General features: G+C 38.8%; 1 protein-coding gene across 4 annotated transcripts in view; it reads right to left on the bottom strand.

The window, feature by feature from the left end:
* LOC127451925 (speckle-type POZ protein) overlaps positions 1-23,983 on the bottom strand; it is a 139,233-nt gene that overhangs the window by 98,646 nt on the left and 16,604 nt on the right. For 2 of the 4 annotated variants that reach the window (XM_051716997.1, XM_051716996.1), the window contains one exon: positions 5,253-5,403. The exons of 1 other annotated variant lie outside the window; for it this stretch is intronic. The gene's annotated coding sequence lies outside the window, so the exon portion shown is untranslated. Of the gene's footprint in view, positions 1-5,252; positions 5,404-22,668; positions 22,821-23,983 lie in introns of those variants that run through there. One more of the 4 variants, XM_051716998.1, reaches the window with a different exon arrangement.

The following is a 23,983-nucleotide window of genomic DNA, read 5'->3' as shown; positions in this document are numbered from 1 at the left end:
CTCTAGAGACTGTTATGTGTGAAAATCCCAGGAGATCAGCAGTTACAGAAATACTCAAACCAGCCCGTCTGGCACCAACAATCATGCCACGGTTGAAATCACTGAGATCACATTTTTTTCCCCACTCTGATAGTTGATGTGAACATTAACCGAAGCTCCTGACCCGTATCTGCATGATTTTATGCACTGCTGCCACATTGGCTGATTAGATAATCACATGAATAAGTAGGTGTACATGTGTTCCTAATAAAGTGCTCAGTGAGTGTATATTTGCAGAGGTGTTGCTGGACATGAGATACCATAGGTGGCAAACCGTGCTGTTTTATCACAAGGCCTTTTGACATTAAAGAATGTGCAGGATATGAATTATAAACATCTATTATTTTAAATAGTTAAAAAGCCAATTCTTGATATCAGCAATGGAATTACTTATAATGAAAATGCTCGGTTTTTTATATATCAGAAATTAGCTTTGGGGGGCCTGGGTAGCTCAGTGGTAAAAGACGCTGGCTACCACCCCTGGAGTTTGCTAGTTCGAATCCCAAGGTGTGCTGAGTGACTCCAGCCAGGTCTCCTAAGCAAACAAACTGGCCCGGTTGCTAGGGAGGGTAGAGTCACATGGGGTAACCTCCTCGTGGTCGCTATAATGTGGTTCGTTCTCGGTGGGGCACGTGGTGAATTGAGCCTTGATGCCACAGTGGATGGCGTGAAGCCTCCACACGCGCTATGCCTCCATGGCAATGCGCTCAACAAGCCACGTGGGTTGGCAGTCTCAGACGTGGAGGCAGCTGGGATTCATCCTCTGCCACCCGGATTGAGGCGAATCACTACGCGACCACGAGGACTTAAAAGCGCATTGGGAATTCCAAATTGGGTGAAAAAGGGGAAAAATCCAAAAAAAAAAGAAATTAACTTTGGACAAGTAAATATGTCAATTCTTGATATAAAAACTTATTACTCACAAAAATAAAAATGCTGCGCAACAGAGCTTCACAGTATAAATGAAAACATTAATTTAAAAAGTCTGATTACCTCTGGAACAAGGCTGCTACAGTTAAATCACAGTGTGCTGATTTTCAGTAAACTTGTTTTTGTGATATTGCTTACATATAATAATAATTGTAATAAAAATTATTAATAATAAATGACAATAATAATAAAACCATTTATTTTTAAATTATTGTTATTAGTAATATTATTACTAATACTTTGAATATTACATTTTTCTATACATAAGTAATGTTTTTCTATTGTAATGTCTTCAATTTCATACATCCAATTAAATACACTTAGGTTAATACACTTTTATTTTGGTGGAACTTCTATTCTGACGGACCTTTGAGCTCCTCCATTGCATTCCCAATGAACTGCTGAAATACTCCTGAGCTGAGATCTCAGAGTAGATTGAATTTCCATTTTTGTATCAAAACTGGGTAATTCCACCAGTAATTGTCATTTCCATATCAAGAATGAATGTTTTTACTAGCACAAACCTAATTACGGATATCAAAAATTAGCATTTTCCCTAGTAGTATTCTAATTCCATAGCTAATTGAATTTTAATAAGTGAAAACTGAATTATAGGTATCCTGCACATGATTAAAGGGGGGATTGTTTCACCTCACAGAGGAAGTGTATGGGTTTAAGTGACTGAGTGTGCATGTATGATTGATGCGCTGTGGAATCTGAAGGCAGCTTTAAACTGAGCCCCAGTGACACGCCGCCACCCAATTACCTGACGCAGACACTCACACACAGACAACTAAATATTCTGTCTAGTGCCCATGTGCACACACCAAAAAGAATAAGAGAATAAAATTCAAAGAATTAAATAAGCTGGTGAATGTCATTTATTAAAAAGCAGGATGTGAGGTGTTTCAAGAGCCGAAACGTGAGACTTTCTCCTCTCAACACAGCCCCTGTTTAAGGCAGGAATTTACACTGCATGTGTTTATACCTCTTCAAAACCAGGAAGAAAGTCACAGTTTAAATTTGGCTGAGCATTGTAACATATGAACTAATACTCAAGAGGCTTTCTGTTACTGCAAACAGCCCTACAGGGATTCCACTGAATGTCGACACGGATTTACACCACTGCCATACTGAACAAAAATGATGCTTTCACTACCTCACTACAGTTTCATTACATCACACATCAAGGAAAATGAGGCATATGAAGTTAACTAATAAAAAAAACACAAATATAGAACCATAAAGAAACAGAAATAAAACAAATTCATATTACCCGTCTTGCTTTCACATCTATCCATCATAGTTATTTCTGGATTACTTTGTCAATTAGTTTCATGACAATTTATAATAAAAAAAGAACATCTGTTAAACTAAATCAAGACAACAACAAGCTGTAGAATCACTGCATAAATCAAGGTGTGTGTGTTTCATACAACACAGATTAGTGAAAGTTTGTATGATCTAGATTAACTTGTTACGGCCAATGCACACACATACAGCAAACCTGATCCGTCATCAATTACAGTGAGAGACATACAAAAAGAGAAAGCGTCCAGCATTTAAGGGATAAAAGAGAGACAGGGGTGATGCTAAAAGAGATGCAGAGTAAGAGACGGGGATAAAAACAGACATGGGGTCAGGAGCAGCTAATTATCCTGTCAGTAGTAATGCACTCACGCCTGTGATCACCACAGGATCACCTGAGAGGCATGTGTGTCTGTATGATTTTAAATTAGCAGATGAGTCCATTTGTGAGCTCTGCATGAGTCCTTCACCTCTTGTATGTGGGTGTCTAATGCAAAAAACCTGATTTAAAAACACATTATTTCACATAAAGAACCAGTCACATGTTGCTACCTTCATTCAGTTTATAGTAACATCAGGTCTTAACACTTAATTACTCGCATCCCCCACCCTCCCCTCTGTTCTCCTCCTGCTCAACCTTCATTCTACGGTTCCTGTGGTTTTAGCACCAGTAGTCTATTATTATCAGTAAAAAGGCCACTTTCATTACACCACTGTCATCGAGATGCTCAAATCTGCATCCTTCAGCACCAAACCTTCACCTCTTAATTTCTGCTTGTCTGCTTTTCTTTTTTACCTCCACATCACATCCTGACAAAACCTCCCAGCATCCTTCTCTCTCCATTAAAGAGGCTATATTTAAAGTTGAAGTCAGAAGTTTACATACACCTACATACGCCAAATACATTTAAACTCAGTTTTTCACAATTCCTGACATTTAATCATAGAAAACATTTCCTGACTTTGGTCAGTTAGGATCACTATTTTAAGAATGTGAAATGTCTGAATAATAGTATAGAGAATTGTTTATTTCAGCTTTTATTTCTTTCATCACATTCCCAGTGGCCTCAGAAGTTTACATGCACAAGTATTTGGTATTATTGTCTTTAAATTGTTTAAATTTGGTCAAACTATTTGGGTAGCCTTCCACAAGCTTCTCACAATAAGTTGCTGGAATTTTGGCCCATTTCTCCAGACAGAACTGGTGTAACTGAGTCAGGTTTGTAGGCCTCCTTGCTCACACACGCGTTTTTATTATTTTTTTTTTTTTATTTTCTCCCCTTTTCTCCCCAATTTGGAATGCCCAATTCCCAATGCACTCTAAGTGCTCGTGGTGGCGTAGTGACGAATCTCAGTTGCCTCCTAGCACGTGTGGAGGCTTCACACTATTCTCTGCGGCATCCATGCACAACTCGCCATGCGCCTCACCGAGAACCACATTATGGCGACCACGAGGAGGTTAACCCAACGTGACTCTACCCACCCTAGCAACCAGGCCAATTGGTTGCTTAGGAAGCCTGACTGGAGTCACTCAGCACGCCCTGGATTCGAGCACATGCTTTTTCAGTTCTGCCCACAAATTGCTGTGGTCAGGGCTTTGTGATGGTCACTCCAATACCTTGACTTTGTTGTCCTTAAGCCATTTTTCCACAACTTTGGAGGTATGCTTGGGGTCAATGTCCATTTGGAAGACCCATTTGCGAACGAGCTTTAACTTCCTGGCTGATGTCTTGAGATGTTGCTTCAATATATCCACATCATTTTCCTTCCTCATGATGCCATCTATTTTGTGAAGTGCACCTGTCCCTCCTGCAGCAAAGCACCCCCACAACATGATGCTGCTACCGCCATGCTTCACGGTTGAGATGGTGTTCTTCAGCTTGCAAGCCTCACCCATTTCTTCCAAACATAACGGTGGTCATTATGGCCAAACAGTTCAATTTTTGTTTCATTAAACCAAAGAAAATTTCTCCAAAAGGTAAGATCTTCGTTACCATATGCACTTGCAAACTGTAGTCTGGCTTTTTTATGGCGGTTTTGGAGCAGTGGCTTCTTCCTTGCTGAGTAGCCTTTCAGGTTATGTCGATATAGGACTCGTTTTACTGTGGATATAGATACTTGTCTACCTGTTTCCTTCAGTATCATCACAATGGGATTGATTTGCACTTTTCGCACAAAACTACGTTCATCTCTAGGAGACAGAATGCGTCTCCTTCCTGAGCGGTATGATGGCTGCGTGGTCCCATTGTGTTTAGACTTACATACTATTGTTTGTACAGATGAATGAGGTACCTTCAGGCGTTTGAAAATTGCTCCCAAGGATGGACCAGACTTGTGGAGGTCCACAATTTTTTTGAGGTCTTGGCTGATTTCTTTTGATTTTCCCATGATGTCAAGCAAAGAGGCACTGAGTTTGAAGGTAGGCCTTAAAATACATCCACAGGTGCACCTCCAATTCAGTACACCTCCTATCAGAAGCTAATTGGCTAATTGTCTAAAGGCTTGACATAATTTTCTGGAATTTTCCAAGCTGCTTTAAGGCACAGTTAACTTAATGTCTGTAAATTTCTGACCCATGAGAATTGTGATTAAAAGTGAAACAATTTGTCGTTAACAATTGTTGGAAAAATTACTTGTGTCATGCACAATTAGATGTCCTAAATGACTTGCCAAACCTATAGTTTGCTAATATTAAATCTGTGGAGTGGTTAAAAAATTAGTTTTAATGACTTCAACCTAAGTGTATGTACTTCTGACTTCAACTGTATTTGTTTCTTATTGCTCTCCCTAAAACCACTCTTTTTCTCATTTCTAAATCACCTCCTCTCGTATTCAGCAGAGCACGTAGTATATCTGACCCGGAGCTGATTGCCTTCGCATGAGTTTTACAAAAAAAAAAAAAAAACATTATACCAAAAGGAAAAAAAAATATATAAATACAGAAAGGCTATCATCATGTTCCAGATGTCACTTACCTATTAGTGATCAGGCAGACATGGCTGTCATGTGGCAGTCGTGCACACTCTCTCTCTACGTCAGAGAAGTTCTCAGCCTTGCTGACTATGTCGCGTGGGTATATGGGTTTTAAATTTACAGTAAAATGCTCTGTCAGGTCCAGAAAAGGATCTGAGAAGAGAGGCAGAATAAAAGGTCACTGGAACATTCCAAATTGATTAGTGGTGAATGAGAGTTCAGCTACAGGGAACTATTGTAAAAAAATACCCATTAAATACTATATAGTAGGGGTGGGCATTATGACCAAAATCGTATCAGAGTACGATTCATTTTTACAGTATATCACGGTAACAGTGTATATGAAAATAGTTATTTTTGCTGGATATTAATCAATAAATGTGGTTTATATTTAACAACCATGTGGTAATGCTTATTTCTGGATAATCCATAGAATAAAAAAGAAAAATACTTTACCAATGAAAATTTTGGATTAAAAACAAAAGACTCAAAATGGTCAAACTAATTTTATAAACCATTTAGGCCTAGTAACAATTCTGATTGGATAAGCCACATTCCAAGATGCTGCAAAATAGCCCATATATACACATAAAAATAGATGACATACACACAATTATATTCAACTTGTCTTGAGTTGTTTAGGGCATGTCCTGCAGTGTATTTTTCGCATTACTCTGGGCTGTCAGTAAAGGGTTAAAGTTTCGACGCACCGAGTCATGTGACCAAACAACATGGTGCTGGCCACAGCGGAGATTGGAGAATCACCAAGAAAACTACATCTGGTAAGGAACCTCATTAAGTTTTTACATGGAAACCTATTTGATTTAAAAGATTAGTCTCTAGTTTCATCCAATATGCCATTTTAAAACTTTTAGTGATTTATCACAAAACGCCACGCTGCTAAACACAATGTACACTGTGAATTATAGTGCATTTTTTCCTTAGAAATCCTATATTTACTGTGCATTATCACATTGAGAATCAATGGATGCATCCAAAATCTGAAAAAATCTTGCTTTCAGGGGCTTAATATGGAGTTAAAATGAAAATAAGATGCATTTCAAACTGTTCTGAGACCTGTGCAGACAAATCAAATCACTTTGTCTCACAGCCATATACACAAGTGCAATGGTGTGTGAAATTCTTGGGTGCAGTTCCGATCAACATAGCAGTCGTGACAGTGATGAGACATATACCAATTTACAATAACATCAAATTAACACTGCACAATTTAAACATCTGATATACACATAATTACACTCAACAATATACAAATAATAACATACACTGTACAGTAGACAGACAGCACACTGGAGGTTACATCATTCACTAAATAGGGAGCAAGGGAGCATCCTATAGCTCTCTATGCAGTAAGGTGCATTCAATCCAAACTCGCTATCAAATGTTCAGTTTCAGGCTGCAGATGATGTTTGGACCACTAAACAAGTTTGGCAGACATGGAACAATGGTAATAAGTACGTAAATTCAGAATTTATAATACAATTGTGCTCAAAAGTTTGCATACCCTGGCAGAAATTGTGACATTTTGGCATTGATTTTGAAAATATGACTGATCATGCAAAAAAGCCATTTAACACTGCATAGTTATTTTGCTCCTTTTTAAATCATAATGATAACAGAAATCACCCAAATGGCCCTGATCAAAAGTTTACATACCCTTGAATGTTTGGCCTTATTACAGACACACAAGGTGACACACACAGGTTTAAATGGCAATTAAAAGGTTAATGTCCCACACCTGTGGCTTTTTAAATTGCAATTAGTGCCTGTGTATAAATAGTCAATGAGTTTGTTAGCTCTCACGTGGATGCACTGAGCAGGCTAGATACTGAGCCATGGGGAGCAGAAAAGAACTGTCAAAAGACCTGCGTAACAAGGTAACGGAACTTTATACAGATGGAAAAGGATATAAAAAGATATCCAAAGCCTTGAAAATGCCAGTCAGTACTGTTCAATCACTTATTAAGAAGTGGAAAATTCAGGGATCTCTTGATACCAAGCCAAGGTCAGGTAGACCAAGAAAGATTTCAGCCACAACTGCCAGAAGAATTGTTCGAGATACAAAGAAAAACCCACAGGTAACCTCAGGAGAAATACAGGCTGCTCTGGAAAAAAATGGTGTGGTTGTTTCAAGGAGCACAATACGACAATACTTGAACAAAAATGAGCTGCAAGGTCAAGTTGCCAGAAAGAAGCTTTTACTGCGACAATGCTACAAAAAAGCCCAGTTACAATATGCCCAACAACACCTTGACACGCCTCACAGTTTCTGGCACACTGTAATTTGGAGTGACGAGACCAAAATAGAGCTTTATGGTCACAACCATAAGTGCTATGTTTGGAGAGGGGTCAACAAGGCCTATAGTGAAAAGAGTATCATCCCCACTGTGAAGCATGGTGGTGGCTCACTGATGTTTTGGGGGTGTGTGAGCTCTAAAGGCATGGGGAATCTTGTGAAAATTGATGGCAAGATGAATGCAGCATGTTATCAGAAAATACTGGCAGACAATTTGCATTCTTCTGCACGAAAGCTGCGTATGGGATGCTCTTGGACTTTCCAGCATGACAATGACCCTAAGCACAAGGCCAAGTTGACCCTCCAGTTGTTACAGCAGAAAAAGGTGAAGGTTTTGGAGTGGCCATCACAGTCTCCTGACCTTAATATCATCGAGCCACTCTGGGGAGATCTCAAACGTGCAGTTCATGCAAGACGACCAAAGACTTTGCATGACCTGGGAGGCATTTTGCCAAGATGAATGGGCAGCTATACCACCTGCAAGAATATGGGGCCTCATAGAAAACTATTACAAAAGACTGCACGCTGTCATTGATGCTAAAGGGGGCAATACACAATATTAAGAACTAAGGGTATGCAGACTTTTGAACAGGGGTCATTTCCTTTTTTTCTTTGTTGCCATGTTTTGTTTTATGATTGTGCCATTCTGTTATAACATACAGTTGAATATGAATCCCATAAGAAATAAAAGAAATGTGTTTTGCCTGCTCACTCATGTTTTCTTTAAAAATGGTACATATATTACCAATTCTCCAAGGGTATGCAAACCTTTGAGCACAACTGTATACTATAAATACAGTGCATTCAGAAAATATTCAGGCCCATTCATTTGTTTCACATTTTGTTATGTTGCAGCCTTATGCTAAAATGCTTTTAATTATTATTTTTCACATCGATCTACACTCCATACCTCATAATGAAAAAGCAAAAACCAGATTTTTTATAACTTTGCAAATTTAATAAAAAGAAAAAACTTCATATAACCACATTGCTTGGTATTGTTTAAAATCTTACAACTTGGTTTCGCTGTCCACATATGTTGCCATTCATTTTTGGAAAAACAATTTGTTTAAATGTTTATTAGGTGCTACTAGTTACAAATCAAAAAGGGAAATGGAAAATGCACACAATAGTCACGCTCTGGTCTCAGGAGGCTATAAGACAATAGATACAGCTCTCAAATGGGCGGGACTTCACAACAAACAGACAATAATTTAAACTAACATATGAGTATGATATGTAAAAGCAAAGCTGTCGAACGCAGTGTTCGGCTCAGAGATACAAGCAGTTACTTGCAATCAGACTTAACACTTATTTCAGCGGATATTTAGCATATTCTGTTGCAAAAAACATTTTGAGCCTGGTTAATTATTTTCATTAAAAAAATTCACTGTTTGAGTTTAAGCAGTTTTGGGAGAAACACCACAGACACCAAAAACAATAGTCTGTGCATACCCAATTTTGAAAAGCACCAGCTGCCACTGGTACAAACACTACAGCAAAATCAGACAAATAAACTCAGCAAAAAAGAAACGTCCTCTCACTTTCAACTGCTTTTATTTTCAGCAAATTTAACATGTATAAATATTTATATGAACATAAAAATATTCAACAACTAAGACATAACCTGAAAAAGTTTCACAGACATGTGACTAACAGAACTGGAATAATGTGTCCCTGATCAAAGGGGGGGGTCAAAATCAAAAGTAACAGTCAGTATCTGGTGTGACCACCAGCTGCATTAAGTACCCCAGTGCATCTCCTCTTCATGGACTGCACCAGATTTGCCAGCTCTTGCTGTGAGATGTTACCCCACTCTTCAACCAAGGCAAGATCCCAGACATTTCTGGGGAGAATGGCCCTAGCCCTCACCCTCCGATCCAAGAGGTCCCAGACGTGCTCAATGGGATTGAGATCCGGGCTCTTCGCTGGCCATGGCAGAACACTGACATTCCTGTCTTGCAGGAAATCACGCACAGTATGAGCAGTATGGCTGGTGGCATTGTAACGCTGGAGGGACATGTCAGGATGAGCCTGCAGGAAGTGTACCACATGAGGGAGGAGGATGTCTTCCCTGTAACACACAGCGTTGAGATTGCCTGCAATGACAACAAGCTCAGTCCCATGATGCTGTGACACACCGCCACAGACCATGATGGACCCTCCACTCCAAATTGATCCCGCTCCAGAGTACAGGCCTTGGTGTAACGTTCATTACTTCGACGATAAACGAGAGTCCGACCATCACCCCTGGTGAGACAAAACCGCAACTCGTCAGTGAAGAGCACTTCTTGCCAGTCCTGTTTGGTCCAGCAAAGGTGGGTTTGTGCCCATAGGCAACGTTGTTGCCAAACAACATGATGTGATGTCTGGTAAGGACCTGCCTTACAACAGGCCTACAAGCCCTCAGTCCAGCCTCTCTCAGCCTATTGCGGACAGTCTGAGCACTGATGGAGGGATAGTGCATTCCTGGTACAACTCAGGCAGTTGTTGTTGCCATCCTGTACCTGTCCTGCAGGTGAGATATTCTGATGTACCAATCCTGTGCAGGTGTTGTTACACGTGGTCTGCCACTGTGAGGATGATCAGCTGTCCTTCATGTCTCTCTGTAGCGCTGTCTCAGGCATCTCACAGTACAGACATTGCAATTTATTGCCCTGGCCACATCTGTATTCCTCATGCCTCCATGCAGCATGCCTAATGCACATTCACGCAGATGAGCAGGGACCCTGGGCATCTTTCTTTTGGTGTTTTTCAGAGTCACTAGAAAGGTCTATTTAGTGTCCAAAGTTTTTATAACTGTGACCTTAATTGCCTACCGTCTGTAAGCTGTTAGTGTCTTAATGACCATTCCACAGGTGCATGTTCATTAATTGTTTATGGTTCATTGAACAAGCATGGAAAACATTGTTTAAACCCTTTACAATAAAGATCTGTAAAGTTATTTGGATTTTTACAAAATTCTCTTTAAAATACAGTGTCCTGAAAAAGGGACGTCTCTTTTTTACAAAATACATTTACCATAAGATTTACATTTGTACATTAATAAAGTCTAAAAACCTTTTTAACTTCAAGTACGCCCTGTTTGTGTTTTAATGGCAGCAAACAACAATGCATAAATGTCTTGACAAAGCACTGGATGATCTGGTGTTTAAGAAGGGGGAACAGAGCCCAAGGAGAGTTGATCAGTCTGAAGCCCTGAGGGATTCGAGCCAGTTCTGAAATCAATCCCATCATCCCCAAGACATGACATCAAACAAAGCACAGCTCTTACTGCTCTACACTCCCAAAGAAGCCTAAATCTCCACAGCTTAATGCTATTATTATCTGAAAACCTAGTCATGGCATTAGAGGGATAGATCCTCTTTCCTTCAACCAGTCTCTCTGTGTGTGTGTGTGTGTGTGTGTGTGTGTGTGTGTGTGTGTGTGTGTGTGTGTGTGTGTGTGTGCGCACGTGCGTCCTGGCTGGTTCAGCAGGTGTAAAAGTGAGAATAGGAGATTAATAAGTGACATAAACGCTGCCTCATTGGTGACTTTTTCATAATTTTTTTCTGTGTTACTTGTAATTGTCAACATTAGTATGTTGCATCACTTCAATTAAAAAAGGGGTTCCAACTTTGCCCAGGACAAAGTCAAACTGTTTGTTGTCCAATGTGAAGCGAAGGTTCAATTTTGCGATGGCTTTGATGCACCGGCAGAACTTTTTCTGTTCTAAGCTTAAAAACAGGTGTTTCTTCAACTCTGGGCAATTTCTCAAAAGTAAATCCTGTTACAAATTTTTCACACTCTCAATAGTTTTTTAATCTGTCTACTAACAATGTCCAACAGTGTATGTACGTTAACCACAGAAGATGTATGTCATATTTCTGAAAGTAATGACAATTCCCCCACCAATGTGTCATTTCCACTACATCTCAAATTCTGTATTGCGTTTAATAGAATTCTGTGGTGAAAATGATGCCTTTGTCCTGCCAAGGCTTATTTTATAGCCAACATTTTGTGTATTTTCCTGAATACATACAAATATATTTCAAAATTTTTCATAAAAAATTACAGCCAATAAAAATATTGTGCTCCACAGTGATATTTACATTGATTTTTCTTTGTTTTTTTCAAAACATCACTCTGATATTTCATCTCAAGCATGCTCTTCACTGACACTGTCAACATGGTTAATAAGTACACTAACTTTTGAAAAAACTTCATTAGGGTTTAAAAAATTGTTTGGTGTGATGGAAATAATGCCATAACTGTGGGACAGTTACAGTTTTTGAAAAATTGATAGAAACAACTTTCAAACAATAAATAATGAAATGGTTTGTTTATTTCACTCTTTGTTTAGCTTATCATAGTTTTAAACACATATTAATTTGTATTTTTATTATGGATTTTTAGTTATAGAAAACAAATCATAAAAATAGTACTAACTACAGTCTTGAACAACAAACTAGGTATCATTTTAAAGCTTAGAAGCTCTAATTTACAATGCATATAGGCATTATAACCAACACTAGTAGAAAACAACTAAACTATTTGTTTTACTCACAGACAAAAATATAAAATAATAGCTTTGACATACATGTTTCATGTTTCATATGAACAGGTGTTGCTCATTTGTCACATTTTTGCATATAACTTCATAAATAAAATAAACAGAACATAATATCACGTACCATTACTTAGAGGCGATTATCTTTAAAACGAGCCCACACACAAGGTAATAGGCTGCATAGATCAATAGATAATTCCCACAAAGCACACAGCATTGGCTACCTGGCAAAAAACACTTTAGCATTCCTGGATCAGATGACGTCATTGGAAATGCTGTAGTGTCATGGAATGCTAAACCAATCGGATTGGGTTCAAATTACTCCAACCAGTGGTGATGGTCCTCCATATTTGGGCAGAGAGTCATGTGATCAATCACTCTAATTACATACGGCCACCAGGAGATGGCGCTAGGAAACTTACATGATTTAGACTCAATGATGACACAACTGGCACAGAATGAAACTCATTCTGTAAAATTTCATTACTATAACAGCGCTCTACGGACACAATGAAGCTCGAGTCGCCATTGGCTAGTAAATTTTTTACTCACCAGACATTTTACATGGAATGCATGAACAATGAAACTGAAAAAAAAAATATATATATATATATATTATATATATTATTAAACAAAACATACTTTATATGTCTGAATTATTCTTTATGGTTGCATATGGATTTAATCTACCTTTTCTTAGCAAATGGTTTTCTCTTGCCACTTCACTTCAGCCATCTATCCACAGCTGATGATGGGTCATACTGCTGAAGCTCTGGGCCTTCTGTTGAAATGAGGATCAGATCTGAAAGGCATGAGGATGTGAGACTGCTGCGGACATCTGATTTTATTCTCTTTTGGGCACTGAAGGCTCTTTCGCAGTTGGCAGAGCTGATTGGCAGAACAAGAAGAATCTGAACAAGATGAAGAATGTTTTCCATCTCTTCTCTGTAGGGTTGCTTCAGCAGCAGTGTCTGGTACATGTCCAGGTAGGACTTGCCATGAAGATCATTAGACACTCACCTTTTCAAGCATCTCCATTCCCCAGGGATTTCTTCAACTTGACATCCAGATTGAACAAGCGTCTCTCTGAACCATTCAGTGAGGACCTTCAGCTCCTTGTTGCCGTACAATAGTTCAAGTTGTTTTCTGTCATCAGGCCACTTGTCGTGGTTGAATATTGCAAATGCTGCATCACAACTTGTGCATTGTGATCTTTGTTAACTCCAAGCAGGTTATCCAATTTAGCATGAAGGTGTTTGTTACAGGCTGAACATGCATGCTCCATCTGTTGTCTCAGATTGTCCATCAGACTGACTCTTTCCCCTCCTCTCAAGTCAATGCCCTGAAAAGTTGTGGTATGAGAACCAGGAGTTTGCTTTTCCAGACATCGTGTGATGAAAGTTTCCAGCATACCATCTGGGAGAGGGTTGGTTTTCATGTAGTCAAGACTGGTCAAACAGCTCTCAATTGCAGCAACAGCACTTGGTAGGATGAGGTCTGCCTTCTGTAGAGTCTGACTTATGTTGCTATCTCCTGCAGCACATCAGCCAGGAAATGACAAAATGCAACAAACTGCAAATCCTTCAGGGTTTTGAAAACATTTTTCCCTCTACCAGCAATGTCAGCATTGTGACTGGTTTGGGCCAAATTCTCCATTTGAATGGCAACAGCTGCATACTGCCCAGCTTGGCTCACAAGATCGTCTTTCCTCTCAGGAAGACCTTCAGTGCCCTGTCTAAATGAGGCACCCAACGTGTTCCTTTCACTGGCTTTGGTTTGTAGAACCTAGATTCAAGTTCTTCACAAACTGTCTTAAGTCCTCTGTGGCTCTTTGGGCTGAAATGGTAGGTTTTCCAAATCAAGTGCAAGGTGTCATTTACACGACTCACTAAGCTCACCTCTTTCAAAACCCCAAGAAGAGCCAGCTCCAGCCTGTGAGCCATACAGTGAATGTCTATCAGTTTTGGACTGTCCACTCTCAGTTTTGCAACAACACCAGCTGTTTGGCCCATGTTCACATTTGCACCATCAGCACAAAATCCAACAAGCTTTTGCTTCCAGTCATCTAATCAAAATTTTGACATTGAGGATTGAATGCAGTCAGTCACACCATCAGAATGAGCATGTGACAGCTCTATGACAGAGACGAGATGATTTACTGGTAACTCATCATGTAAATACCTGACATTGACAGCTTCATTTTCTGTCACAGAAGAATCTGTTGCACCACCAATCATGACTGATATGTAGTTGGACTCTTTCACTTTATTTGCCTCTATATCCTGTAAATCTACGGCAATGTTTGAAATGAGTTCAGCGCAACGTACATCGTTATCATATGTTGGGGAAATGTCCAGGCCATTTTTTTTCTGCAGCAGAATAAGTGGCTTCATCTGAGTGAAACTCAATTCCTCCTTTGCGATATAATATGCTGTATTCATTTTCACAGAAAGCTCACATCTCTCTGTGCTGTCATTCTTTTTATTTTGAGTTTGAAACCCTTTTGTGATCATAGATTCCTCAAGGTGTTTGCTTGAAGCCATCACACTATCACGGCACACTGCATGTCATTTGCTGTTTGTGCGCGCTGTGAGATTTTCACGTTTGTAACTGCGCAACCCTGATACAAAGTCCGTTTTACCAGCTAAGCTAGGTTTTTTTACTGCAGTACCTGCATATCATCGCATCTTCCTCCTCATCATACAAAAGCCAATCAAAGTCTGACAGCCAATGAGTCTGGAACTTTCACTTTTCCATGACACTTTGATTCAGAATGCACAATCTTTTCCGGCATATTTGACGTGCTCGGCTGGGGCTCGCCGTCTTCTGTCTGCACGGAACTGGACTCTTTCATTTTCGTTGCTCTTGAAAACAAAAAAAAAAAATAAAGCGTTTTTTGCTCAGACTGGAAAAACGCTTTTTTGCATCCATCTTTGTAAAAGCAGACAAATGCGTGGGCGTTTGCGTGCCTGACGAGTGCCGTAAAAAGCACGTCGTCCAGCAAGTGTTATACTTTTATATTATGTTAATTGTTAAATATTTTAATGACATTTTATATTGTTACTAATTATATTAATACAGTTAAAAGGATAACACTCATTGGGCAGGGATTTGCACAGCACACTGCATCAAACGAACATTTTCAGGCATTTACCGAATATAAAACATTAATGTATAATAAAAAACCGCAGCACAATAAAGAAAACCATTTAGCTCTAACGCGTCAATTCTCTTTACATGGCATGTGTAAGCCTCTCCCTTTCTCTCACTTTGAGTGCACGTATGTGAGAGAAAGAAACAGAGGGCGCTCTTAGCCAAGTGACGGTGCGTAAAGCGGACGGAGCAGGCATTGAAATTATATCTGCACTAAACTTATTCTTTGCCGCTAACTCAATCACAGGCGAGTGAAATCAGACAATTAACTAGCCATTGGCTAATTAAAGACATTTTTAGTTGCCTAGTGTGAAATTTGGTCGCATATGCGAGTGATTTACTCGCATTGTAGAGGGTTGTATAATCATGTCTGCATAATTTTCAAACCTTTAATCACTGATGTGTTTGCATGAGTAATTAGTTCTTATGTACAATTATTGATTTATTTGTTTGGAGAGGCTTTTGGACACTTGGAGATGTTTTTGGTCACTAGGATCAAATAAAATAAATCACTCTCAGAGCTTAAAGGGTTAATATTGATCTAGAGCAAGGCTTAAACAATAAAATCTATACATAAAAGGCATTTGAAAAAGTACCAAAAATAAATAATGAAGGCCTGGTAAAAAGTCAGTTTTAATGAGACCTTCATATAACAAAAAGAAAAAAAGTTTAAATCTGTTCGTTTTAATAAAATAATTAACCTCTGGGTTATTAAATTGCCCTAAGTTATAGAAAGGGCCATACAGTATGTTTTCAATGTTTGCTGTGTCCACTCCTTGCTTTCTTACGACTATCTTACTACCTTCAGAAAAAAAAAAAAAATAATATCACCCTTAAAAAGTGCTGCAGAAATTGCTTTCTATGTGGACTTCATACAACACATTACATACACAATATAATAAAGGGGTAGGTCACCTAAAAATGAAAATTCTGTTAACATGTTTATATATCTGGAATGCCTTTCCAGTAACGCAGTTCAAACCAAAGTGAACACACTCAATTAAAAGTTGAAGTAATTTCAAAGATGTGCTTCACTTGAACAGAACAGAATGCTCACCTCCGCTCTCTGATGAAAGAACAAAGTTAATATGCTGTCTAATGAGCTTTAGAAAGCCAATTCCTTGGCATGCACAATAATAATAAAAATATTGATACTTGGCCTCGGTGCATCTATTTAACATTGCAGAAGAATCTCAATACTGTAGAATTGATTTTCACATTCTTACGGCAAAAGATACGGGAACAGAGACAAATTCTTTATCTGATGGGTGTCTCAAAGCGCAGTGAGCCGTGTACCTAGACAGCCTTTTGGGGCATTATGGGCACATACAGAATTTGCCTGTGATGTCTAGCTCTTTTGGTTTTGTTAAACAGCAATAAATGCACAAAATCAGAGACAAAGTACAGTTTCCTGATGGGCTTTATATAAAAAAAAAAAAAAAAAAAAAAAACCTTATCAACAAATCTTCTCCAAGGTGTGAGCAAATACAGAAATAGTAAAAGTAGTATATTAGAATGCTATTCTGAACATAGCTGAGAGATCAGAGTAAAAATCCAATAAAAACGAAAAAGATCAATGCTAAAGCTGTTTCAGGTTTGCACACTGCATGTGGCTCAATCAATTTTAGGTTCAGCAATTAAATTAAATAACTATCATCAAAACGTGCATCAATACTTAAGAGTGAGTGTGTAAACGAGAGGAGAGAGTGAGAGAGATGAAAGGAAAGAGTGGAAGAGACAGAGAAAGATGATCAACGTGGCATCGGACGTCAATCTGTGCTGGGACAGATAAGAAAGACACAGATAAAGAAAAAACATTACAGAAAAACAGAATAGATGGAAGATGAAAAACAAGGTGAAAGAGTGAACTGAATGAAAATGGATAAAGAGAGAGGGCCCAAGTAAAGACATTGAAGAAAAGAAATAAAAAAAATAAAAAAATGTGTTAGGCCTGTTATACACATCCTGCTTCTGTAGCGTATAAACAGCGCTGCAATGTAATGCCAGATTCACATATCCTCCATGAGCGGAGCATGAGTGGGCATGAGCAATGCGTGAGCAACGCATTGCGTTTGGGCTTTCACATTGGCCGCGTCTCTTTTCTAGTTTCCTACAGCAACGGCAGGCAGTCACTTGCACTTGTTTATCAGTGTACTTGGTCGTGATTGGTTAATATATCAAAGTCCCTTTCAAAGCAAGTCGGTCCATTCTTCAGTCATCTTTGGAATGCTCTCGGGCAGGCTGGGCAGCTTTGCATTTGTAAACAAGTGGCTTAAAAGTTCAGCTTCTATCTACTTGAATGGGGAAAGACTGAAATCTCCAAAACTCATGATTACGATCAAAGAACACATTTAAAGTCAGTAGTAAAATCTAACAACAATAGTATTAAATTGTGCTGTTTTAAAAAAATGCTTTTTCAGGCTGGATCAGCTAATGCACATGAGCGTTCTTGAGTTGATTGACAGGTGATGTCTTTATCTAAAAGATGATTGGCTCTTTTACCTGTAAGGCGGGCGTTCCAATTTCTCCCATTAATTTTAATACCAGTTGTCCGTGACCGTCTCTTCTAAACTGTCTCTGTATGTATATGTATATATATATATATATATATATATATATATATATATATATATATATATATATATATATATATATATATATATATATATATTGTTTTGGTTGATGCTCGCTCGCTCGTGTCCCTATGGAGTGTGTGCAACAGGTAGCAACAGGTAGCTGGCTGCAGTTCAATTAATGGCCACAGGTGTCATTAATAACAAGGGTTTCTGAATCTTACATACTGCACCTTTAATGTATAAGCAGATGGGACAAATTCTTCAAAATTTTAGATCTGTGCGATGTCTAAATGTATATAAGATGCATGCTGTCTGTTATAGGCATTCATATTGCATCAAATCAGTATTAATGTATATCTAATAATCACACAGTAAAGAGTGTCAAATATTTAAGTAGTTTCATTTTGCATTAAATTACTTTTTTTAATGTTTTATATTATAATTTTTTTAATGTTTAATTGCTACTGTTGCTGAAAAACCTAAAGCACTGTTTACTCTGTTCTCTATTTAATTCCTTTAGAAGCTTGAAGCAAGTTTTACAAGAGAAACACTGAAGGCCTTATTGTTTTAATTTAAATTGTTAATATTTATAAAAAAAAAAAAAAACGTTTGTAAATTTAAGTGTTTTATTACATATTTGCTTACCAGCGCAACACAAAGTTAACAGAACTGTTAATGAAGCTTTTTTCTGCTCGTTTTGCTTTTTACTTAGCATGTTAGAAAATGTTTTTATGTGGTTTTTGTTTGTTTTTTTGTTTTTTTTTAATGGTCATTGATTTCATCTAAAATTTGTCATATCTCATATCATTTTGCTAATGACAGCATTCTGTAATATGGTACCGAAATTAGCAACAAGATGATATCGTATGGTTTTAATTTTTTTGGTATCGCGATACTTCGTTAGTACCGGTAAACCACACAACCCTATTCCACCCATCTGCCATTGATCGAACAAACAGATAATACCACCCCAAACTCACGCCAGGAGTCAATGAATATGTTTACATGCACTCCAATATATGTTGATCATTACCAAAAATCAGCTCACCGACAACTAGGGATGCACGATATATCGGCTGCTGATATATTATTGGCCGATAACAGGGAAAATAAAAATATTATCAACACGCTGATAATGGAATTACCACCGATACTTTTGCTGATAATTTGTTATGGTTTATTTGCTTGCGGCTGAAAATCTCTGACTGCCTGCGGCTTCCTTACTTCAGGCAGGGACTGGGCAGCCCCAAGCGACAGTGTGCATGCGCACACACAGCATGTCTGTATGATTGAGAGCAGATGAGAGCCAAGCTGATGTTGCTCTGTGAGGATTATTTCAACATCTCTGCACCTTGTTACATTGTTTTGGGGATGGTTTTAATTCAGGATAATCTGCTGCACTTTAAACCCTAATGCTCAAAATAATTAATTGCTTTGAGTAGGGAAAAATTAAATCATACAATTTAGTTCAAATAAATTAACACTGATGAGTATTTAGAACTTTCTCTTTCTTTTGAGTTCACAAAAATTACACCTTTTCAGTAACCTGGATTGTTTAATGTTTTGAGATTAACTTGTCTCTTTAAATTTACAGGAACTTAAATTTAACTTAAACTGGGAAGGGGATTTTTATTTCCCAGCATGCTACACATGGCACTCGACAGGGAGAGTAAATGTTCAAATTAAGTGTTATATAGTGTATCTTTGAGCAAGATGAATGTAAAGGGCAATACTTGTTAGTGTTTAATGTTTTGTGTTGTTTTGAAGAGCTTGTCATGTTAAAGTTTTTTTGGGGGGGAGGGTTACTTTATTTATGGTGAATAGTGGACCTTGAGATTAACTTGAGGATATGTACAGTATTAGATCGTTCTACAGTATATTGATATACTTGAGCAATTACTATGCTAATCAATGCATAGCTTAACCAAGCAGAATGCATTCAGCATGCTAACATTCACTGTACTAGCTTGTTCTAGCTAGGTTCCCTCTATTCCAGGGATGGGGAACCTTTTCCCCACTAAGGTCCATTTGAGTATTTACAAAATAATTTGCGGGTCATACAATTGCTTGCAATTTCTGATTGTGGGTTGAAATAACATACGCATTCCATTGCGTGCTCACACACCAAGAAAAAACACTAAAAGGTCTGTCAATACATGCATGGTTTTGTCGCGTCTTCATTTATTGCCTCATGAAACAAAGACAATATGGGAAATGGCATGTCGTTACTCACAGCAGATTATCCCGAATTAAAACCAGACCCAAAACAAATTAACAAGGTGCAGAGATGTTGAAATAATCCACACAGAGAGACATCAGCTTGGCTGCTCTCACTCACACAATCACACTGTGTGCACACGCGCACTGTCGCTTGGTGCTGCTCGAGTCTCAGCTTGAATGAAAGGCGCTGTAGACAGTTAGAGATACTCAGCCACAAGCAAATAAACCAGCAAAAATATCAGCGGCAGTAATTCCATTATTGGCTCGATAATATTATTTTGATTTTCCCGGTTATCGGCCAATAATATATATATATATAGGCTGCCGATATATCATGCATCCCTAGTTAACATGCAAGGACAAATGGCTTATTTATAGTTCTCGGTTCATATTAAGCTGGGATAGAGAAACTATTTTAACTAGGGATTAATAATTAACTAATAATCGATACCCTTTGTTTATTAATCAATTCGATTAATCAATTTCAGATCAAATGTGTTCAGTAATCATGCCAGCACATGTTGAAAAGACAGTCTATGCAGTCATCCGCCGCTAGAAGGTGCACTGCATGTCACGTCTTGTCCGCAACACAGAATTAAACCCACACAGATGCGTATCCTTCACTTCCTCTGTTGTAAAGATTAAACGGGCTCAATGTAATCAATGCTGGAGTGTTTCTCTACAAATGAGCATTATTTTTTCTGCATATTCCACACATATTTCCGTGATAGTGTGCGTACAGTGTACATAAGTTCAAGTTCATTGTACTATAAAAACAGAACTCAGAACTTCCTCCCCAGTCCAAAAAGAGGATTTATTGACACCAAGCTTAGAAATGCCTCATTTTCTACATCTGTATATTTGTGATGTCACAATGGGTACTCATTAATGCATGACCGCCTCCAAGACAGCACGACATCAACGCCTCCATTTACATAATATCCTGTTTGTCCCGCCCACTGGTGTGCAGCTCGAGTGAGTGACAAGGAGAGAGCTGGAGAGGTACAGCCATTCCTATACACATAGAGGAACTATTGCTGTAGTTGTTATTGAACTAACAAAGAGACTGCAATGCCAGGGAAGTTGAAAATGTTGGGACATTCCTGGCTGCTGAAATTTAGCGTCTCTGCATAGTCTTTTCAAGGATGACAAAGTTTGTTTTTGTTCCTGAACTCGTCAATGTTGATTATATGGTTTGGTTGGCAAATTTCGCTAAGGATTCTTTTGTGAACTATTATGATACAGACTTGGCAAAGAAGCTTTGAAAGATGTAGCTGAACCAGTAACATTGGACCCGACATGGTGAGTAACAAATTTAGTACTAATGTTTACTTTTCTGAGCTTGCTTTTCCACTGCAGTTTAGTGCCGCCTCAACGTGGGTGGGATTATAGGCTGATCGTCATATTTGTGGCGCCTCTACTGCCGTGACATCATCTTAAACGCGACAAACATTACTGACCATAAACAATAACACGACCGCTAGCTGTTAGCTACTAGCTTATTGTGCTGCATAAAGCAGTTGTTGCATGGTGATTTTACACAAGTGTAACAGTAAAATTGGCCTGGTTGTTTTAGAAGGAAGCTTTCCAGTAGCTGGTCAACTAAATAAAGTGAAGCTTTCAAGCAGAATATAGAGATAACATAAAAAACGTACCATCCTCCATCGTGGACTCCAACAACGCCGTGGCCGAGTCCAGGGCACTCTCCCTCCCGTTGCTCACCGGTCTATTGCCATAGATAGCTTCCATTTGGTCGAACCACTTCCACTTTCCACTTGTTGTGGTCTTTGATGGTTCTGTAGTCACTTTTAAGTTTTTTTTTACTTTTCCCTACACTGTTGGTAGGTCCGGTGGTAGCCGTGTGCGGCCAACAGCTGAGACACTTCCTGAAAGACTTTTTCATTTTGCGTCGTTTCGTTCGTCGCTAACGAGAGGAATGTCTGCACCTCGTTTATTGACCACACTGTGGTTTTGCACACAGTCATTTCTTTTTACAATTCAAAAGTCACGTGAACAAATGATACTTCTATCACTGTTGCTAACTTTAAAACTAGCGGGTTGATATCCCGTGTCACAAATCCAGTGACGCTGGTAGTGACTATTCTCTCTGACCAATCAGTGATCTGCAGGGTTTTGACGTCACATTTAGTATTGGCTCGGCTCGCTTGGAACCTAGACCGAGGTGGTACTAAAAAAAGTGCCAGGTACTATCCACAGTGAGTCGAGCTCTATCGTGCAGTGGAAAAGCCCCATTAGTACTATAATGACTGTTTTTGTGCAAAATCCTAAACTGACATTATAAGTGAACCTCAAGAAAAATTATTTTAAAAAAGCATGACATGAACCCTTTAACATAGAAAAAGTTACACACTTCTGCTTTAGGTTTTAATTTCAACATGTTGCATTCTGTTGCCAGAAAGCTTGCCAGAAACGACTCATTTAGCAGGTTTATGAAAACGCACATAACGCACAACCTTATTACAATAGTACAAATAAAATCTTGTTTTTTTTGTCCACAGAAAAATAAGAAATTGCCCAGCACGTCCATGTTTTCCTGATACAAATCACATGAACAAAAAAAACACATCATAATTACAACTTACAAACTCTTAAGTAGGAACTTCTCAGGATGACTGAAGGCAGCGTTAGGCAGAGAGAGGTACAAGGTATGTTCTTCAGAGTAAAACTGCAGTGTGTTAAAACAGATGATAAGAGAGAATACATGTCAACATGAGGAGTGCTGCTGTCAGCTGTAGGACAGAAAGACACGCTCACACAAGTAGGCTAAACGGAAGATAAACACTTCCCTTCTACACATTTCACAGAGACATTCAAGGGCAACAAGTCATGATCAGACACACTCTACCAAGACTACTTCACTTTTCTTACTGTTTTTATCCGTCCTTTCTGCATCCAACCATATTCTGTCTTTCAAACACTTTCATCTACACCCTTGATGTGCCTTTCATACACATCCCCTTATCCTATCTGTGTGTGTGGCATCAATGAATGCTGTCTGCATTTACACAACCATCATGTCTTTCTTGAGAGAAGACAATCTTTAAAAGAACACATTTTCTATGGACGAAAGGCACAGAGAAGAACAAAGAAGCCACAAGAAGGTCCTGAGAGGACTTTGTTTGACATCTGAAGAAGGTCGCAGGCAAAAGATAGATGGAGACAGGCAGAAAATGAAAAGACGTATGAAGATAAAAGTGTCGGGGTGAGTAAGTGGTAAAGAGTTTGACGCTAACTTAATAATCACTGATAATTGATTCTGCTCCTGAGAAGGTGACACAAAGAGCAATAAAAGGCATCAGTATGTGTTGCTGTCATTCGGTATTCTGTCACTGGTACGAGCTGGTCCATAAAACATCTCGACTTCATATCTGATGAGAATGACATCAGACCCCTCAGAGACAGAGGCCGGCTTTGATCAGAAGTAAAGCTCTTTAAACTAGCGGACACACTGATGAGACAAAACCCCAGGCCACCCGACTGGATGGACAGCAAAAAGACAGATAGAGATGAATGAGAGCAAACATGTCCACTCTGAGTGGTCCCTTTCGTTGATGAACAGAACTGAAAGGACATCCTTTTAACTACTGTAACACACACACACTGTCTCATCTCTAGCAGGGTGTGATATTCCTCTCCACTACTGTTTAACCTCCAGCGTTTTATTTTTCATTATCAGTAACAGTAAAGGAGGCTGAGCTAGGCCTGTTCCTTCAGTTTGAGATGGTTAGGCTTATTTTTGCGGGCAAGTGTTTAGACATTCACATGCCGTCTAAAGCCCAAAGTATACTTCGGTCAAACACAGGACTCGTGATGCAAATTTCGTCATAAGAAGAGTGCTCGAGCACTGAATGCGAGCAGCCCGATTTTTCTAACCGTATGTGCCTGAAATTATTTGCA

This window comes from Myxocyprinus asiaticus, chromosome 14 (assembly GCF_019703515.2).
Source record: "Myxocyprinus asiaticus isolate MX2 ecotype Aquarium Trade chromosome 14, UBuf_Myxa_2, whole genome shotgun sequence".
NCBI lineage: Eukaryota > Metazoa > Chordata > Actinopteri > Cypriniformes > Catostomidae > Myxocyprinus > Myxocyprinus asiaticus.
This window is presented reverse-complemented; position numbering and strand designations above follow the sequence as displayed.